This window comes from Mesoplodon densirostris, chromosome 1 (genome assembly GCF_025265405.1).
Source record: "Mesoplodon densirostris isolate mMesDen1 chromosome 1, mMesDen1 primary haplotype, whole genome shotgun sequence".
NCBI classification, from domain to species: Eukaryota; Metazoa; Chordata; class Mammalia; order Artiodactyla; family Ziphiidae; genus Mesoplodon; species Mesoplodon densirostris.
The window spans coordinates 136,818,713-136,835,490 of NC_082661.1; positions in this window are offsets into that span (position 1 = coordinate 136,818,713).

The window sequence follows — 16,778 nt, forward strand, 5'->3', positions numbered from 1 at the left end:
TGCAAAAAATGACATTTATACTTAAAATTATACAACTAAGAATTATTATGTCAGATGAAAAGCAGATACTGCTAGATTGGGATCAAAATTCAAGAATCAGGAAAACTCAGCAGAAAATGCATAGCCACTTTTATTAACTAAAGTCCCAGGGTTACAATTATTATATCATGATACTAAAAACAAACTGAGGGTGATTTCAGATAAATATTGATGATGTTATGAATCATAATAGCACATGAAGGCAATCTGCCATAAAATAAAGGATAATATGTGCATAGCTCTATAACTGGTGCCCTATATCAGTGTCACTTAGGTAACTGAAATTAAGTTGTCATGAAGGTAAATATGTGTTGTGTCAGCAGCTCAGCTTAACTGGGCAAGATAGCTGTTAGGTGTGGAGTAGCCTATTAAAGAAACAAGCTAAAATGGAAAGAGTTAAGCCTTTAATCACTTACTGCAATGGTATAAGCAAAAGCGTAAAGCCAGAGAACACAATGACTCCCCCGTTTTATTTCCCTTATGAAATCGTGCACTGGTTCAGGGGCAGGTGGATCAGCACAGATGTGGGGTTGTCTCACTGTATAGGGAGCCCAAAACAAAAGGCTCTGAGAGTTTTGTGAACCCCAAGGATGTGAGGAGGACAAGGGGGAAGCACTAGGAGTGGAAAAGTGCTAAGTATCCAGTCAGAGTGGGGAAAAGTCTGTTCAAGGTGTCTCCCTCCTCACCACATGAGGAACTCTCGCCAGAGGCTCTTAAAGAGGGCCTCCCTGAAGGCCTCAGGTATGGAGACCTAAGAGTAAAGGTCCTGTGAAACCTGTCGGGTACAGCCTTTGTAACTGAATATGGTCAGCCATCACACGGAGGTTTTTAACCAGGAGCTGGACTCCTCGGTAAGCATATATTTGAACTGTTAAACAATGCTTGATAACCAGTATCATGATCAGAAAATGGTGTTCGAAGTTTCCATTCTGAAAAAACGGTAGTAAAGGATCAAGAGATTGTGAGAAATAAATATGTAACTGGAATGTTTTTAGAGAAACTTGAAAAGCAAGATATTCCAAAGATAAAAGTCAGAGAATACAATAAATAACTTTTCTAGGTCTGTTCATATCTTTGAACAGCACTCGAGCAAAGAAGTAATCAATATGAAACTTTCCTATTGTGAAGAAGTATTGTACCACAGTATAAAGCCTCAGTTCAAAAAAAAGGTAGAAAAACTACTCTGAGGGGAACCTTTGCCTCTCCCAACAATAAGCACTGGTCACTGATCTTCCATTATCACCTCCAGATGACTAAACAGGGCATCAAACTGAATTCTATCCCTACCACTGTGAACCACTCTCCGTGAGTAACCTCCTATTAAAAGGAGGGAGAGAGGAATGGCTGTGTGTACTTCTGATTTAACTGCTGCATGTCAACAAATAAGCCCCTATTTTAAGATTTGGTATAATCAATGTTTAGGTTAAACAAGTACATTCAGGCTATAAAGAACAGTAGGAAAAAGTATAAAAGATATAAAACATTTGGAATGATATGGTTATTCCGTTTTTTAAAACCCCCTTAACTGATAAACACTGAAAAGAGATGAAAGAGAGGAATTGAGGAGAAAATGCAATCTTTAATGAAATAAGAGATTAGCATGATATAAACCATAAATTATGTTATACACCTGCCTAATACCATGAAATATGAACTAGAATAAGAGTGCTGAGGGCTGGTATTCAACTGCTTAGATATATAAAAAATTCCTGTACAAGTTAATTGATAGTACTCTCAGCAATAATAAATGGCCAGGTTAAAATAATTAGTCTAATTATGATAGAGAATAAATTCAGGCTGAGCAAATCTCAACTAAAACAATGGGTGCACTCACAATGCAGTGATGCTGACCTGAATTTGAATAGTGGTCAGGAAGATGGGAGGGATGGATGGATTTGGAAGCAATTAAGGAGTGAAACTGGCACCATAATTTAGGGACTGTGGAAAGTGAGGAAGAAGATGGAGTTAAGGATAACATACAACTTTCTGGCATAGTGAAATTAAAGGTAATAACATTCCTTGGAATAGCCACTTTATAATAACAGCTGACTGTTGACACTGTATGTTAGGTGGAAGTAACAAGTGCTTTGGAAAATATGGACTTGGAGGCATCTGTGGACTATTCTAGTAGAAAATCAAACTAGCGTTGATTTTGGTAATGTCAGAAATGGCCAGGGATCATCATTAGGGTGAACCAGAAAAACCAGAGCAAGCACACCTGAGGAAATAAGAGATGAATACTTGAGAGGGTATGTAGTCCATAGAAAACCACAAAGCTATAGCCAAGAAGGAGATGGGCCTTATTCTCATCCAGGATGTCATTAAGGTATTCAGAGACTAAGGAGCCAGTGTGATGGGAAGAGAGATAATAACAGAACAGACTACATCATTCTGTGCACTTTTTAAATTTCTTTAGGGAAGATCACATCTCAGTGAGAACTGGCAATTGAATACCTGCCTGAGAGAAACAAAAAAACCTGAATATGCTCAGTGCTGACTCTTAGTATGAAAATCTTCAAAAATTATAGAAGATCCATTTGATAATATTCTCAGGAATAGTAAAATTAAAATATCAAGAAAGATTTTGGTAAAATCTTGAGGGAGGGGAGGGCTGTGAATCTCACTGTCTTTCTTTTATTTAAAAATAAGTGAGATGATATCCTATCACTAGCTCCACGTGGACCATGAGAATTTGTTTGAAAGTACTCTGCCTGGTTAGAAGAAATATATATTGTGAAATAAAAGCAGAACCAGTTTCATAAAATTGCTGTTATATGACTGTGCAAATATGAAAGTACATATGATTTATTCATACATAATGTATACATCGTGATTTATTGAATTAACAAAATTGTGACAGTGAGCTGAAAATTAGAAAAGCTGAAAAGTGGAGATCAGAAGAACACCATTGGAGCTATTAAATTCAGGAGCACAGCATTATAATCACAATCCAATGATCAACAAGCTGGGGTGGGGAAGCTCTTGTTTTAGCAACTCCTTTATGCAGGCAAAATGATAGCACTCAGACACTTAACCACTCACACTGGCCTCTGCAACTATGTGTTGACATCCATGCCTCTATAACCTTGCTTGTAAGCAGTTAAAGTCAAAAGCAGTGACAATATGTTCTTTCTCTGAGTTCTGCCTTTCAAATCACATTGAAGTGCATTTACTGTGCAAAACATAATTACTATGCAGAATGTGAGTTGTAAGGAAATCTGGCAAATGTAACTTTTTAGAATTCTGGAGACATTAGTAAAGGAAAAAGCCATATAAGAATAGATGCCGAATAGCCATCTAACTTAACAGAAATACATATTTTGTTTTCCAAAATATACATTTTAGAATTTTTAAAGGAAAAAGAATAAAAGGGACATAATAGAAATGTAGCTACAAAAAACAAAAGAAGCATAAGAGTAGATTATACTATTAAATGCTTATTCTTTAAACTAAGACTCAAATTCTTAAAACATATAAATTTCTCAAAATGCTTTATAATAATTAAAAATAATGTACCAGTATATCACTGTTCTACAAAATTATAGCCAGAATAGAGATTTTATCAATTAGTGCACAGGGCTCTTGTAGCTAAGCAGTTGTGCAATTACATACTAAAATAGTATTTCCTTACTTGTGATAATATTTTATAACAAATGCAGAGTTTAATGATGTGACATGTTCCATCTAAAACATAATTTTACTTATGGAAGCATATGTCAAGCTGAATAGCCAAATCACAAAGTATCAATGGTTTATAACAATTTATTTGAATTAGAATTTTTGTTTAAATGGAGAGTGTGTCACAGTTGATTTCATCAGTAATTCTATTTGCAACTTATCTATTTCAGTAAAGTGAATTTTAGTAACTGTCCCAATTTATCAGGATTTATATAATTATCTTCACTGTTATGAGGAAAAATACGTCAATATATATTTTCACAAAACATGAACAAGTGGAATTTGAAATTTAAAACAGATTATTAGTATCCCAAAAATGAAATACTTAGGTATAAATCTAACAAAATATATGAGTTATATGAGGAAAATTATACAACCATGATGAATGAAATCAAAGAAAAACTAAATAAATGGAGAGATAGTCTATGTTCCTGGATAGGAAGACACAATATTTTCAAGATGTCAGTTCTTCCTAACATGATTTATAGACACAATGCAATCTTGAATTATTATCATTTTCTTGTTTTTTTCAAATGATAATTATTTTAGCACTTTGCTACATTTTGACTATTATAAATAGTCTAAATTAATAATCTTTATATACATGGTCTAAACTATATTAGTTCATAATCTCAATTCTCTCTAGAGGAAATAGGAAATATAAAATAAAAACAAATACAATGGTGAGGATTTTGAAAGTCTGTCTTCTAAACTGACATTATAGCAGGATAAGCTTAGTGAGTAACTCATACTGACTTGAACTTTGTGACTGTCCTTATTGCATAAGAAATGCATACTTATTAAAACTCCTACTTATAAAAAAACTTACCTGTCAAATTCATGAATTTTAAGAGACAGTACAGTTATAGGTCATGCCTCTAGTGTTTTGAAAAGCATCTACTATTTAATATGCATGAAATAATGAGAAGAGGAAATAGTTAACAGGCACAGCTATGCAACATGGATTTTTCAGATGAATAGAGACAAATAGGGTACTGAATGGGAGAAGGAGATAAAGACCTAGAAAGGCTTAAAGTTTCTGAGTATCTTTCTTATCTTTTTGTTTAAGCCTATAATTAAAGGTATATGATTCCAACTTTGTTTGCTATAAGGATCCTTTAAACACTGTTCTGGTTTTTCTCCTACTGTACAAGTCTGTATAAGGATGCCCTAAGACATTCAAAAAAGAAAAAATATATAGTATTTTTTTATTCTGTTTATGAAGAAAGATAAATTGCCTTCTGGTACTATTTTCAGGTGTATTTATGTTTGTTTCCCATCCTGCCTCATCAAGACTTCTCTCAGGGCTTCTAATTTTATTTCCTTCAATTAGGCCAAATAGTATAACAAACATACCTTATGTTTAGTCTCTAAATATCCCAACAAATCTGATTTACTTATCATGCTGCAATGACAGTTGTTCATATTGTGTTATGCAATTTTAAGATGAATAAATTACATATAATGTTACTCATTAGAAAGCAGATCATAGCGGAACAGAAGACCTGCACGTTACTTTTAAATATAACTTCTGTTTTTTGTGCTTGTTCATTTGTTTTGCATCTGTTCAAATATACTCAACTTCAAATAATATGTAACCTAACTGAAACTGCCCCCAAAGATGTATTGGATCATATTGCAGTAAGAAGGCTGCAGCAATTTTGCTCTTTAATTTCACATATAACGTGGTTTTCTGAACCTTAACAAGAAGAACAAAGGTTTGCCAATATTTCTTAGCAAACCACTGCTTTGGACTCATTGGTTTGCATCATATGATCATTGTAAACCAGCCATTGGCAAGATGGATGGAATTACCTGTACACCAATCAGAGCCACCTGAGGAGCTGAACTGCAGTCGTCTTTAACTGAATACATGCGCTGAGTAATGCAGAAGCATAAAGTTGAGAAATAGGTTTCTGTAGAGTGATGAGGGGAGAAGACGTGCAGGGCAGACAATCAATAATAGCTACTTTAACATGTTTTAAAATATTCTCCTTCTTTACTCACCACTTTTAGTGATTTTTGTTTTAAATGCTTCTATAGGAAGGGAGAGTTGTGTTATATGAAGCATATCAATCCAGATATTCTGTAGTGTAAAAGGCTATTAGGTACATTTTAGCAGGCCCATATATTGTTGTTGAGAGTATCTGATTTCTGCTGAAAATAACTTTTGGAAAGAGCTATCCATCAGTCTCTTATTCTGTACCAGAAGAATGTACATCTTTGAAAGTAGTGTCAGAATCATAGTTTTCAATAAAAGCACAATACAAACATATATATAACACTAAGATTAGACAATTTGCAATTTTTGCAATGATGGTGACACAGACTTTGTAGAACTATTTTCTCTTATGTTTCAGAAAAAACACTAACTGTCTAGACCACTTATATTACTTACTTCTCATAAGACATGGATTGTGTAAAGCAAAAATAGTCAAAATAGTATATTCTTTTTTTTTAATACTAGACGTGTTCAGGGCTATTTTCATTATTTGGGAATACACACTATATGTGAACACTGTACACATTTCAATCCAAAGTTAATTGCTAAATATGATGTGGAAATTACCGATATAATAATATCATAATTTAAATCAAATATATAATGTGGTATAATAGGTCATATAAAAGCAAACTTATTAACCTAATACCTTAATATTCTTTATTATAAGCCTATCAGTTAAACGAAGGTAGAAGATATTATGGATCCCATTTTGCAGGTGCCTAAACAAGCTCATATATGCCAAGTTCATGTGATAGGTCAGTAAAAAGGCGGAGACTAGATGATCTTACTTTTTGTTGATGATGCTTTCCAATTAAGAAAGAATGTTTGAGGTAACTGATTTTGGTAGACTACAAAACAAAAAAATTTAAAGAAACCCTGAAGTGTCATAAAGTGATACAATCAATGGTTTCAGTTTATCAAAGTGAACTGAAAGAAAAACATTTCATTTTGTGGGAACTCTATTTCACTTTCAAGAAGGTAAATGTCCAAATGGTGATTAGGTTAATACTTTTTCCACTTTACATCAACACTTTTCTTGGTTATTTATCTAGCAAATATTTATTAAAGATAATTAGAAAAATAAAGAAAAAACATGGAAAAGATAGTAAAACCAAACAAAATTATTGCACCTAGACAAAAACCACCTTTTATATTTTGGTGTTTTTTTCTCCTATTATCCAAACATATATGTTATATTTGAATTTCTCTTTTAACATGGTATAATGACTAAAAATGTAATTGGGGAATTCCTTTTGCTTTGGAATTGTTAAAATTTAATTATGTTATATCTATAAAATAGTATAAAGATATTTTAGCTTTTAACTTTATTTACATTTTTTATATTATAAATATTTCATGCAAAATTATTATTATTTGTATTCCTGATTACTTCCATAAAATAAGTTATTACTATGAAACTATTTCTCATATGTATGACTCATTTTTTATATTAAGTCTCCAGTTTTTAGAACACTTCAGGTTCACAGCAAAATTAAAAGGAAGGAATAGTATTTCCCATATACTCACCCACACACAGGTATAGTCCCCCATTATCAACATTCCCCACCAGAGGGGTATGTTTGTTACAACTGGTGAACCTACACTGAAATATCATCAAGGTCCATAGTTTATATTATGGTTCACTCTTTGTGTATTGTATCTTCTATGGGTTTGGACAAATATATAATAACATGTATCCACTATTAGAGTATCATATAGAATATATTCATTGCTCTAAAAATCCTCTGTACTCTGAGTATTTGTCCCTCCCCTGACTGCCAAACCCTCACAACCACTGATCTTTTTACTATCATCATAGTTTCACCTTTTGCAGAATGTCATATAGTTGGAATCATACAGTATGTAGCTTTTTCAGGTTTACTTCTTTCACTTAGTAACATGCATTTAAGGTTCTTCCATGTCTTTTAATGGTTTGATAGCTCGTTTCTTTTTACCACTGAATAATATTCCATAATTTGGATGAAGCACAGTTTATTTATCCTTTTATATACTGAAACACATCTTTGTTGCTTCCAAATTTTGGCAATTGTGAATAAAGCTGCTATAAACATCCTTGTGCACGTTTTTGTATGGACATAAGTTTTCATCTCTTTGGGGAAAATACCAAGGAGTGTGATTGCTGGATCATGTGGTAAAAGTACGTATAGTTTTTGAAGAAACAGCCAAAGTGGCTATACCATTTTGCATACATATCAGCACTGAATGAGAGTTCCTATTGCTCCACATCATATGTTCATTTTTGTACTGTTTTTTTTATATTTTAGTTAGTGATCTGAAAAAAAATATTTTTAAAACTCAGGAGGTTATATCTTTGTCTTTTATATGATTTACAAATATTTTCCAATTAACAGACATTTTTAGTTTTTAGTTATTTTTTGCCATACAATTTTTTTTTTACTCTGGTCATATTTTTATTATTTTCTCTTATAGCTTCTTGGTTAAATGTTTAATGGGAAAGGGCATTATTACTTTGATTCTATAAAATACATTTCTTTTTGACTCATTTTAAAATGCCTTTGATAAATTTTATTTCAAATAATTAAATAATTGGAAACTTAACCTGATACAAGATGTACAGTATAAACCCAAATTTATTTTTCATAGCTATCTACCCAGTTGTTTAAGTAGATTTATAAATAATTCATTCTTGATGTCACAGAAGTGCAATTCTAGAAATTTCATTCATAGGCCTTTATGTGAATAAACTGAGCAGATGTATCTACTCCCAATGTAAAGGAGAAAGAGGATAGTAAGTCAAGTATATATTTGTTAAATTGTTAAAGAGCAATGTGTTTTTTAAAAAATAACAAATTCTTTGATGTTTTCTATTTTATTGAATTACACACTCAAAACTTTTGACAGATCTATAGCAACGTGTATGATTGCTTAAGCAATCCCCAATTCCTGTCAAATCATACCTTTTACTGTGGAAATGTATATGGTCTGTGTTAAAAAGTAAATTAAAATGAAGGAATAATTAGGGTTGATATTTGATATCTCTGTGATTTTGAATGAATATTTTCTGGAATTCTTAATCATTCAATTTTGATGTGTATATGTGTTTGTGTGATGGGAAGGTGATGTAATTATGACCCCAAAATAAATTAATAATTAGAATATTAGAATATGTGGATAAATAATAATCTGTGGCATGCTAAAATATATCTTATGTTTCAGAGGCAATTTCAGATTCCTTTTTCAGTACTTCTTGCCCAAGAAGAGCCATTGTTTGTTGAATGTGGGCATTGGGATGGCAAGGAATATTAAAGACACATCTTCAAAAAGGGAGCTTGGCAAGTTTAAAATTGTGCATTTTAAAAAACATCCTATTTTTCTCTTTAGAATGTAATCTATGATATTTATGAAATCTCACATTTTATATACATATTCATAACCCCCCACATTTTCAAAAGGCTAGCTAATATATTCCTAGAGCTTCTGCGGAAACTATGACAACTCTCTCAGCCATTAGCAAACCTCAAAATTGTTAAAATTACCAGTTAACTATAAAAAAGATATGTTATTGACAAGTTTTACTCTGATCACAATTTTGTCTACAAATAGTTTTAATGAGACTCTTGTGGGAGATTCCTGCCAAATATGTTCTTAAAGTGTTTCAGAAATGAGTGGCAGGTTTACATAATAATGGTATATTTTGTGACATGATCACTTGCCAACTTAGGAATATGAAGACAGGCAGCAAGCCTTGAAACACATTACTGATTTTTCCATTAGTGTTGCATTTATGTCACCTGCCCATATACTTCTGTTTAACAAGTCCATCAGAATTATAATGCAAATAAACACAAAAATAATGAATGTTTAAGAACATTTATGGCAAAAAATGGGGGAGGTATCCCTGTTCTAGTGGCCAATGTATGTACATAATACTGTTTTCAGAAGGACTGGAATTATCTTCATCAAATGAAAGATAAGGGGAAAAAATCACACGTAAGTAAGTAACCCTGCATCTGAGTAAAAAAAAAAAAAGATATTCCTGAGATTAATGCAATGAGAAAGATAATTATGTTTTGAAATGATATTTGTTAACTGTGATGTTTACTTTTATGTTTCAACTTTGCTAGGACATGGTACCCTGCTATTTGGCCAAATACTGGTCTGAATGTTGCTGCGAAGGTATTTTTCAGAGATGAACATTTAAATCAGTGAACTGTGAGTAAAGCAGTTTACATCCATAATGTGGGTGGACCTCATCCAATCAACTGAACGCTTTAATAAATAAAGACTGACCTCCTCCTCAGAAGAGGAAATTCTGCCAGTAGAATGCCTTCCGACTTGAGCTGAGGTATCACTCTTCTTCGCTGAGTCTCCAGACTGCCAGCTTACCCTGAAGATTTTGGACTTAACAGCCTCCACAATCCCTTGAGACAATTCCTTAAATCCTCTGTCTCTCTATCTACATATACATATTTACATTTTTACATATTATATGTAGAGAGAGAGAGAGAGAGAGATGCACACACACACACACACACACACACACACACACACACTACTAAATCCTATTGGCTCTGTTTCACTGGATAACCCTGATTAATAAAACCAGTATGCTAGAAAAACAATCACTTAGTATTTTTAAACATGTCAAATTATAAACTTTAAATGTGAGATAGTTCTGAAGGCACTTGGAATTTTAATGTGCAAGTGTCACAGAGTTCCAGGCTGACTGTACTGCCATAATGTCATTCTTCCGTCAGCATCCACAGTGTCATGGGTAAATCCTTTTGAATAGTTAATTGAAGTGAGACATATTGACTCTGGTTATAAATGGCTCTAATTTCTAAGCTGGTACTATTTTTAAATGGATAGCTGTGGGGTTATTCATTCACTCAGTAAGTGGTTCTAATGAGTAGCAAAGAAGGAAAATCTCAGTGGACAGAATTTTATATTTTATAGCTCTTGGTTTTTGGTTTACTGTATTTCTTCACTAGAATAAAACTACCATATTGATGGTAAACTCATCTCTCTTATTAGAGACTGTATCCTCAGGGCCTACATCAGTTCCTGATAAACATTAAATTCTCAGTAATCTGATGTGTGTGAAATGAATAAATGTGTAAAATAATATGAGATAATTTTTATAAAACATCTGGCAAGATTCATATAGAAATACCACTCTAAGCTTCTGTTAGTAAAATTTTGAACAAAAAAAGTTGATACTGACTTAAGAACAAATATAATTTTAAAATCTATTTGAAGACAGGACTAGCCAATCACAATCTAGAAGGTAAGATATTAGAAAACATGTACCACAATTCCTTTCTAAATTTTCAGTCCAAATTATCTTTTTGTTTGACTGTTTTAACTAATCTTTGCAAATACTGTAATGTGGTACTCATTAAAATCTGGAATTATAAATGTATGTCATTTGATCATTCTACCCAAATACGATATTAATTCTAAAACTCCTAGGACTATAAATGTCTTACTCACCAACATAGTCCTTGTACCTAGCAGAGAGTCTGGCACATAACAGGTTTTCAACAGGTAACTTTGAATGACTGAACAAATATTTAATAAAGATTTTACATATTTGAATAGGCAGTTGTTTATCAAAATGGATAAAATGATTGTGAAATAAACATAGTATTATGTTTAATTACTATGCTATTCATTAATTTTACAACTTTCTTTATACCTTACATTTCAGGAAAAAGTAGACACTACTAAAATTTCTACTATGTATCAAACAGTATACTGTGAATCATATATATACACATGATTTAATCATTTCAATATTCCAGTTTAACAGGCATAGAAAAAAATAAATTTAAACTTCTGTGATAGCTTTGTAATGTTATGCATTTCTCTATGCAGATGAGAAGTAATGTTGATTGAACCAACTTTGAACAAGAAGGATTCCATTTTAATGGTCCTGACATATTCTTACAAACCTTCAAATCAGTTTTTTAATGAACCTACCTAAAGTAAAATTATGAATAATACTGGACTAATATTCTAACAATTCCTAATAGCATATATAGTAATATGTTAGAAATTAGCCCCTTTATTTAAAAAAGAATTGAGATACATGTCAGGTGATAAGTGACATGTGATTATGCAATTGTAAATATTTCCAAAAATATTATATTAACTTTTTCAATACACTGTTGAACATCTCCAGTTCTCAAAAACTAATGGGTTTTCAATACTGCCTGTTCAGTTTGAGATTATCTCTTAAAATACTCTTTGTTATGATAAGCTTAACACTAACTCCCTCTCGGTGGTTCTACTATTTCTGGTTCTGTGTGCAAAAGTCACAGAGAACAAATCTAAACCTTTGTACCTGAAATGATGTAATACATTTCAGAATAAGTATGTTCTCCATGTTAAATGGATCATCATCAATACTTCACTTCTTATATGTTATATTAAATAATCATTCATCCCTTTTTCTCTCTTGAAACAACACTGCCAATTTTCAATCTCTCTCTTGAATTCTAACATCCAAACCAAAAAAATATTTCAGATATTGTCTGGCCATCAATTTTGTCATTTACTATTTTATTTTGTGTTTTGGAAACTATTTATTGAAACAATTTTGTAACACTAGAAGAGTTCAAAATTTAATTCTGGTTTAAGAGCTAACATATTCCATATCTGAAATTTTACATTGGAATCTATGTTGTCACATCTGAGGCCACAGAATTCAAGTTAGTCATCTATCACCTTGCCAAGTTCATCTAAAGCTAGGAATATCAAAATAATATATAGTTTAAAAATATTTATATTTATAATCATTGCATTATTATTGAGGATATCATATTATGAAATTTCAAGATTACTAATTTATTGAAATAAAATGTAGGAACATTAAAATTATTACTGTAAGACTAAAAAGAAAAATGTCTTACTCTTTTAATAGAAATTGAAATATATTAAAAGTAGATCTGGTTCTCAACTCATGAATAAAAACAAAAACACCAATCAATCCAAAATTTGGGTATATGGTTGCTATGTACTAAATGTTTATGGACCCCAAAATTTGTGTGTTGAAACCCTAATTTCCAATGTGATGGTATTTGAAGATGGGGTTTTGAGGAGGTAATTAGGTCTTGAAGGTAGAGCTCTAATGATGGGATTATAGAAGACACTTGAGAGAGCTTCCTTCCTCCCTCTCTCTGACTCTCTCCCTCTCTCTTCCCTCTCTGTACCATGTGAGGATACAAAGGAGAGACAGCTATCTGCAAACAAGAAAGAGGGCTCTCATCAGACTGAATCTTCTGGCATCCTAATGTTGGCCTTCTCAGCCTCAAGAACTGTGAGACATAAATTTCTGTTGTTTAAGCCACCCAATCTGTCATAGCTTGTTATAGTAGCCTAAACTAAAAAAAAAATGAACTAAAAAGTAGTAGTTGCTAAATATTATAATTCATTAATGCATTAAATATCAAAAGTAATTACAGATAAGTCACCACATTCAGTTATCAGCCTGAAAGATAAAATCAAGTAGGATGTTCACTCAAGCATAAAGTCTGTAATAAGTTATCAGTGCTTCAAGTTTGTTTGAATGATATACAGATATTTCTGTTTTATCATTGATTTGCCTCTTCACTCCCTTGTTGTCTTTTGTAACCTGAATTGTCAACCTCATGCTCTCTACTGAATCATTGTCAGTGGCTTAAAAACATGCAGTGGTGTCACCAATCTTAAAAAGTAAACAAAAATCAAACAAAATTGCTTTGAGGCTATCCTCTTCCAAATATTGTTACATTTTTCTGCTCTCCTTAGCAACTGATGTTATCAACTGTGTTGTTTACTCCTGCAGACTGTATTTCAGCACACTTTACTTATTTTTCAAAAAATCAAATCTTCCTTTTATCCACACCAAGTTTCTCTTTGTGAGGGCACCAATAACCTGCCTGTTGTGAAGTCCAATAATCACCTCGCCCCATTAGATATGTTCTATCTCTGCACACAGAATTTGAATTGACCATTTCTTCTTCCTTAAAATCTGGATGATACACATCTTTGGTTTTCCTCTTATATCTGACTCCTCCCTTCCCTGTCTTCTTTGCCAACTTTGTTTTCTTCACTGAATCACTAAATAATGAAGCTCTTCAGAGCTCAATTCTAGCTTCATCTCTTCTCTCTATACTTTCTCCCCAGAAAATCTCATCTATCTCTATAAATTTGAATAGCAATCTAGCCACAGATTGTATTTAAATGTAGATCCTTAGGGCAAATATATTTGTTGAGCTTAGTCACATATTTAGTGGCTTATAATATACTTGTTATGAGGATAACACAGAAGTATCTCAAACTTAACATATACTGAATTCTTGATTTTTCCCTCAAGCCTTCTTTAACCCCAATCTTCTGTATTTCAGTGAATAATATCATTTTTTTGACCTAAACCAGTAATCTAGGCATTGTTTTTTTTAATAACTTGTTGACTTATATGTTTACTATTGTCTCCCTCTATTCCATCTAGACCAGAGTTTTTTATTCTTGGTACTGTGTCATTTGGGCCAGATAATTCTTTATTGATGGGGCTGTCCTATGTATTGTAGGATCATTAGCAGCATCCCAGGCCTCTACCCAGTGTATACCAGTAGTATCTTCTCTAGTTGCAATAACCAAAAATGTTTCTAAGATGTTAGTAAATGTCACCTGGGGTACAAAATTTCTTCTAGTTAAGAATTACTGCCTAAATGGTAAACTCTATGAAAATAGTGATGATTTTCCTTCTCCACTATGTCTCCAAAACCCAGAAGAGTGACAGATATCTATCTTATAAATATATATGCTTAATTAACTTTTTGGTTTTCTTGACACAGCATTGTTATAACATTATGCATAGAATATAAAATGTGTTTTTTATAACCAGCAAAAAAATAAAAAATTAAAAATACATTTCAGTGCAGTACTAAGTGCTACTTTTTCCATTTTCATGTCTATCTTTACCAGTTCTTTCTGTACCATAAGCTGCTGGTAGAAATCTGACTATGGAAATTTGGGGACTTTTCACTACTGGCTTTAATATTTAATATGCATAGGTTTTCTCAACATTAAAACTACTGGTGCTGACCTGAAGATTCAGCTGCAATCTGTATACAAAATATTATTTGTAACACACAATTCCAAGGTATGTTCCCTTCTGTTGCTTGGCAAAAAACCTAAATTATAATAATATTCTTATTTTTGTTGTTGTTCCTGCTGACCACATTTTTAGATTGTTGAGTAGCCACACAGCCAGTCAGTGAAGGCCATATATTTCTGCAATATAACCAGATCTTAGTGTTCACTTTCAATTTTTGTCTTAACAATATTTTTACCATTTTATTCTACTTTTAACAGTAATACCAACTATAATAATAAATTATTATATCTATTGGAATTAGAACTATGATTAAAACTTACTTATGCAATCTTCACTATAATCCTATAAAATCTTGACTATTATCCCAAATTTCAAAGTAAATAAACAAAGAATTCATAAGATTAAGTGATAGCTAAGCTAGTTAATGATGAAGCTGCTAATGATAGATCCCAGATCTATCATTTATTAGCATGGATAGATTCCATGCTTTCAATCATTTATCTCTTTACTGCTTCATATATACAGTTTGTCTTTTGTAGGCAAACTGCCTCATGGAATCAGGGATACTATAATCAGTCAAAAATTCAAAATGGCAGGGCCTCCCTGGTGGCACAAGTGGTTGAGAGTCCGCCTGCCGATGCAGGGGATACGGGTTCGTGCCCCGGTCTGGGAGGATCCCATATGCCGCGGAGCGGCTGGGCCCGTGAGCCATGGCCGCTGAGCCTGCGCGTCCGGAGCCTGCGCGTCCGGAGCCTGTGCTCCGCGACGGGGGAGGCCACAACAGTGAGAGGCCCGCATACCGCAAAAAAAAAAAAAAAAAAAAAAAAATTCAAAATGGCAGACAAAAATGCCCAACAATTGGGACCTATAGAAATGACTAATGGGATATCATGTTGACAAGAGCAGATAGATATCTGGGCAGCCAACAGGAGACTGCAATATTATGTATATTTTAAAAAGATCAAGAGATGATGAACAAATGTAATCACATGATCATCTCAACAGATGCAGAAAAAGCATTTGACAAAATTTAACATCCTATCTCAATAAAAACTCTCAACAAACTAGGAATAGAAGGAAATTATCTCAACATGTGAAAAACTTACAGCAAACATCATACTCAGTGATGAAAAACTGAAAGTTTTTTCCTCTAAGATCAAGAACAAGGATGCCCACTCTCACCACTTATATTTGACATAGTACTGAAAGTCCTAGCTAGCACAGGTAAGTGAAAAAAAAAAAAAGAAAATAAGCCATCCAAATAGGAAAGGAAGAAGGTAAATTATCTGTTTGCAGATGACATGATTATATACAAAGAAAACCCTAAAGACTCTGTACACCAAAACAAAACAAAGCCAAATAAACAAATTAAAAAACTTAAGACTAAGAAACCAATTCAATAAAGTTGCAGAATAAAAAATCAACATACAACAATTAGATGCATTTATTTACACTAACAACAAACAATTCAAAAAGGAAATTAAGAAAACAGTCTAATTTAGCAAAACATCAAAAAGAATAAATACTTAGGAATAAATTTAACTAAAGCGATGAAAGACCCATACACTGAAAGTAACAAAACATGATGAAGGAAATTAAAGAGGTACAGATAAATGGAAAGATATTTCATGTTCATGGATTGGAAGAATTAGTATTGTTAATATGTTCATACTACCCAAAGCAATCTACAGATTCAACACAATCAACTATCAAAATCCCATGACATTCTTACAGAAATAGGAAAAACAATCCTAAAATCCATATAAAACCACAGAGGACCCCCAATAGCCAAAACAATCTTGAAAAGGAAAACAAAACTGGAGAATCATACTTCCTGATTTCAAATTATATTACAAAACTACAGCAATCAATACAGTATGATACTGGCATATATATGGCTACATAGAGCAATGGAAAAGAATAAAGAACCCAGAAATAAACCCACACATATATGGTCAAACTGATCTTTGA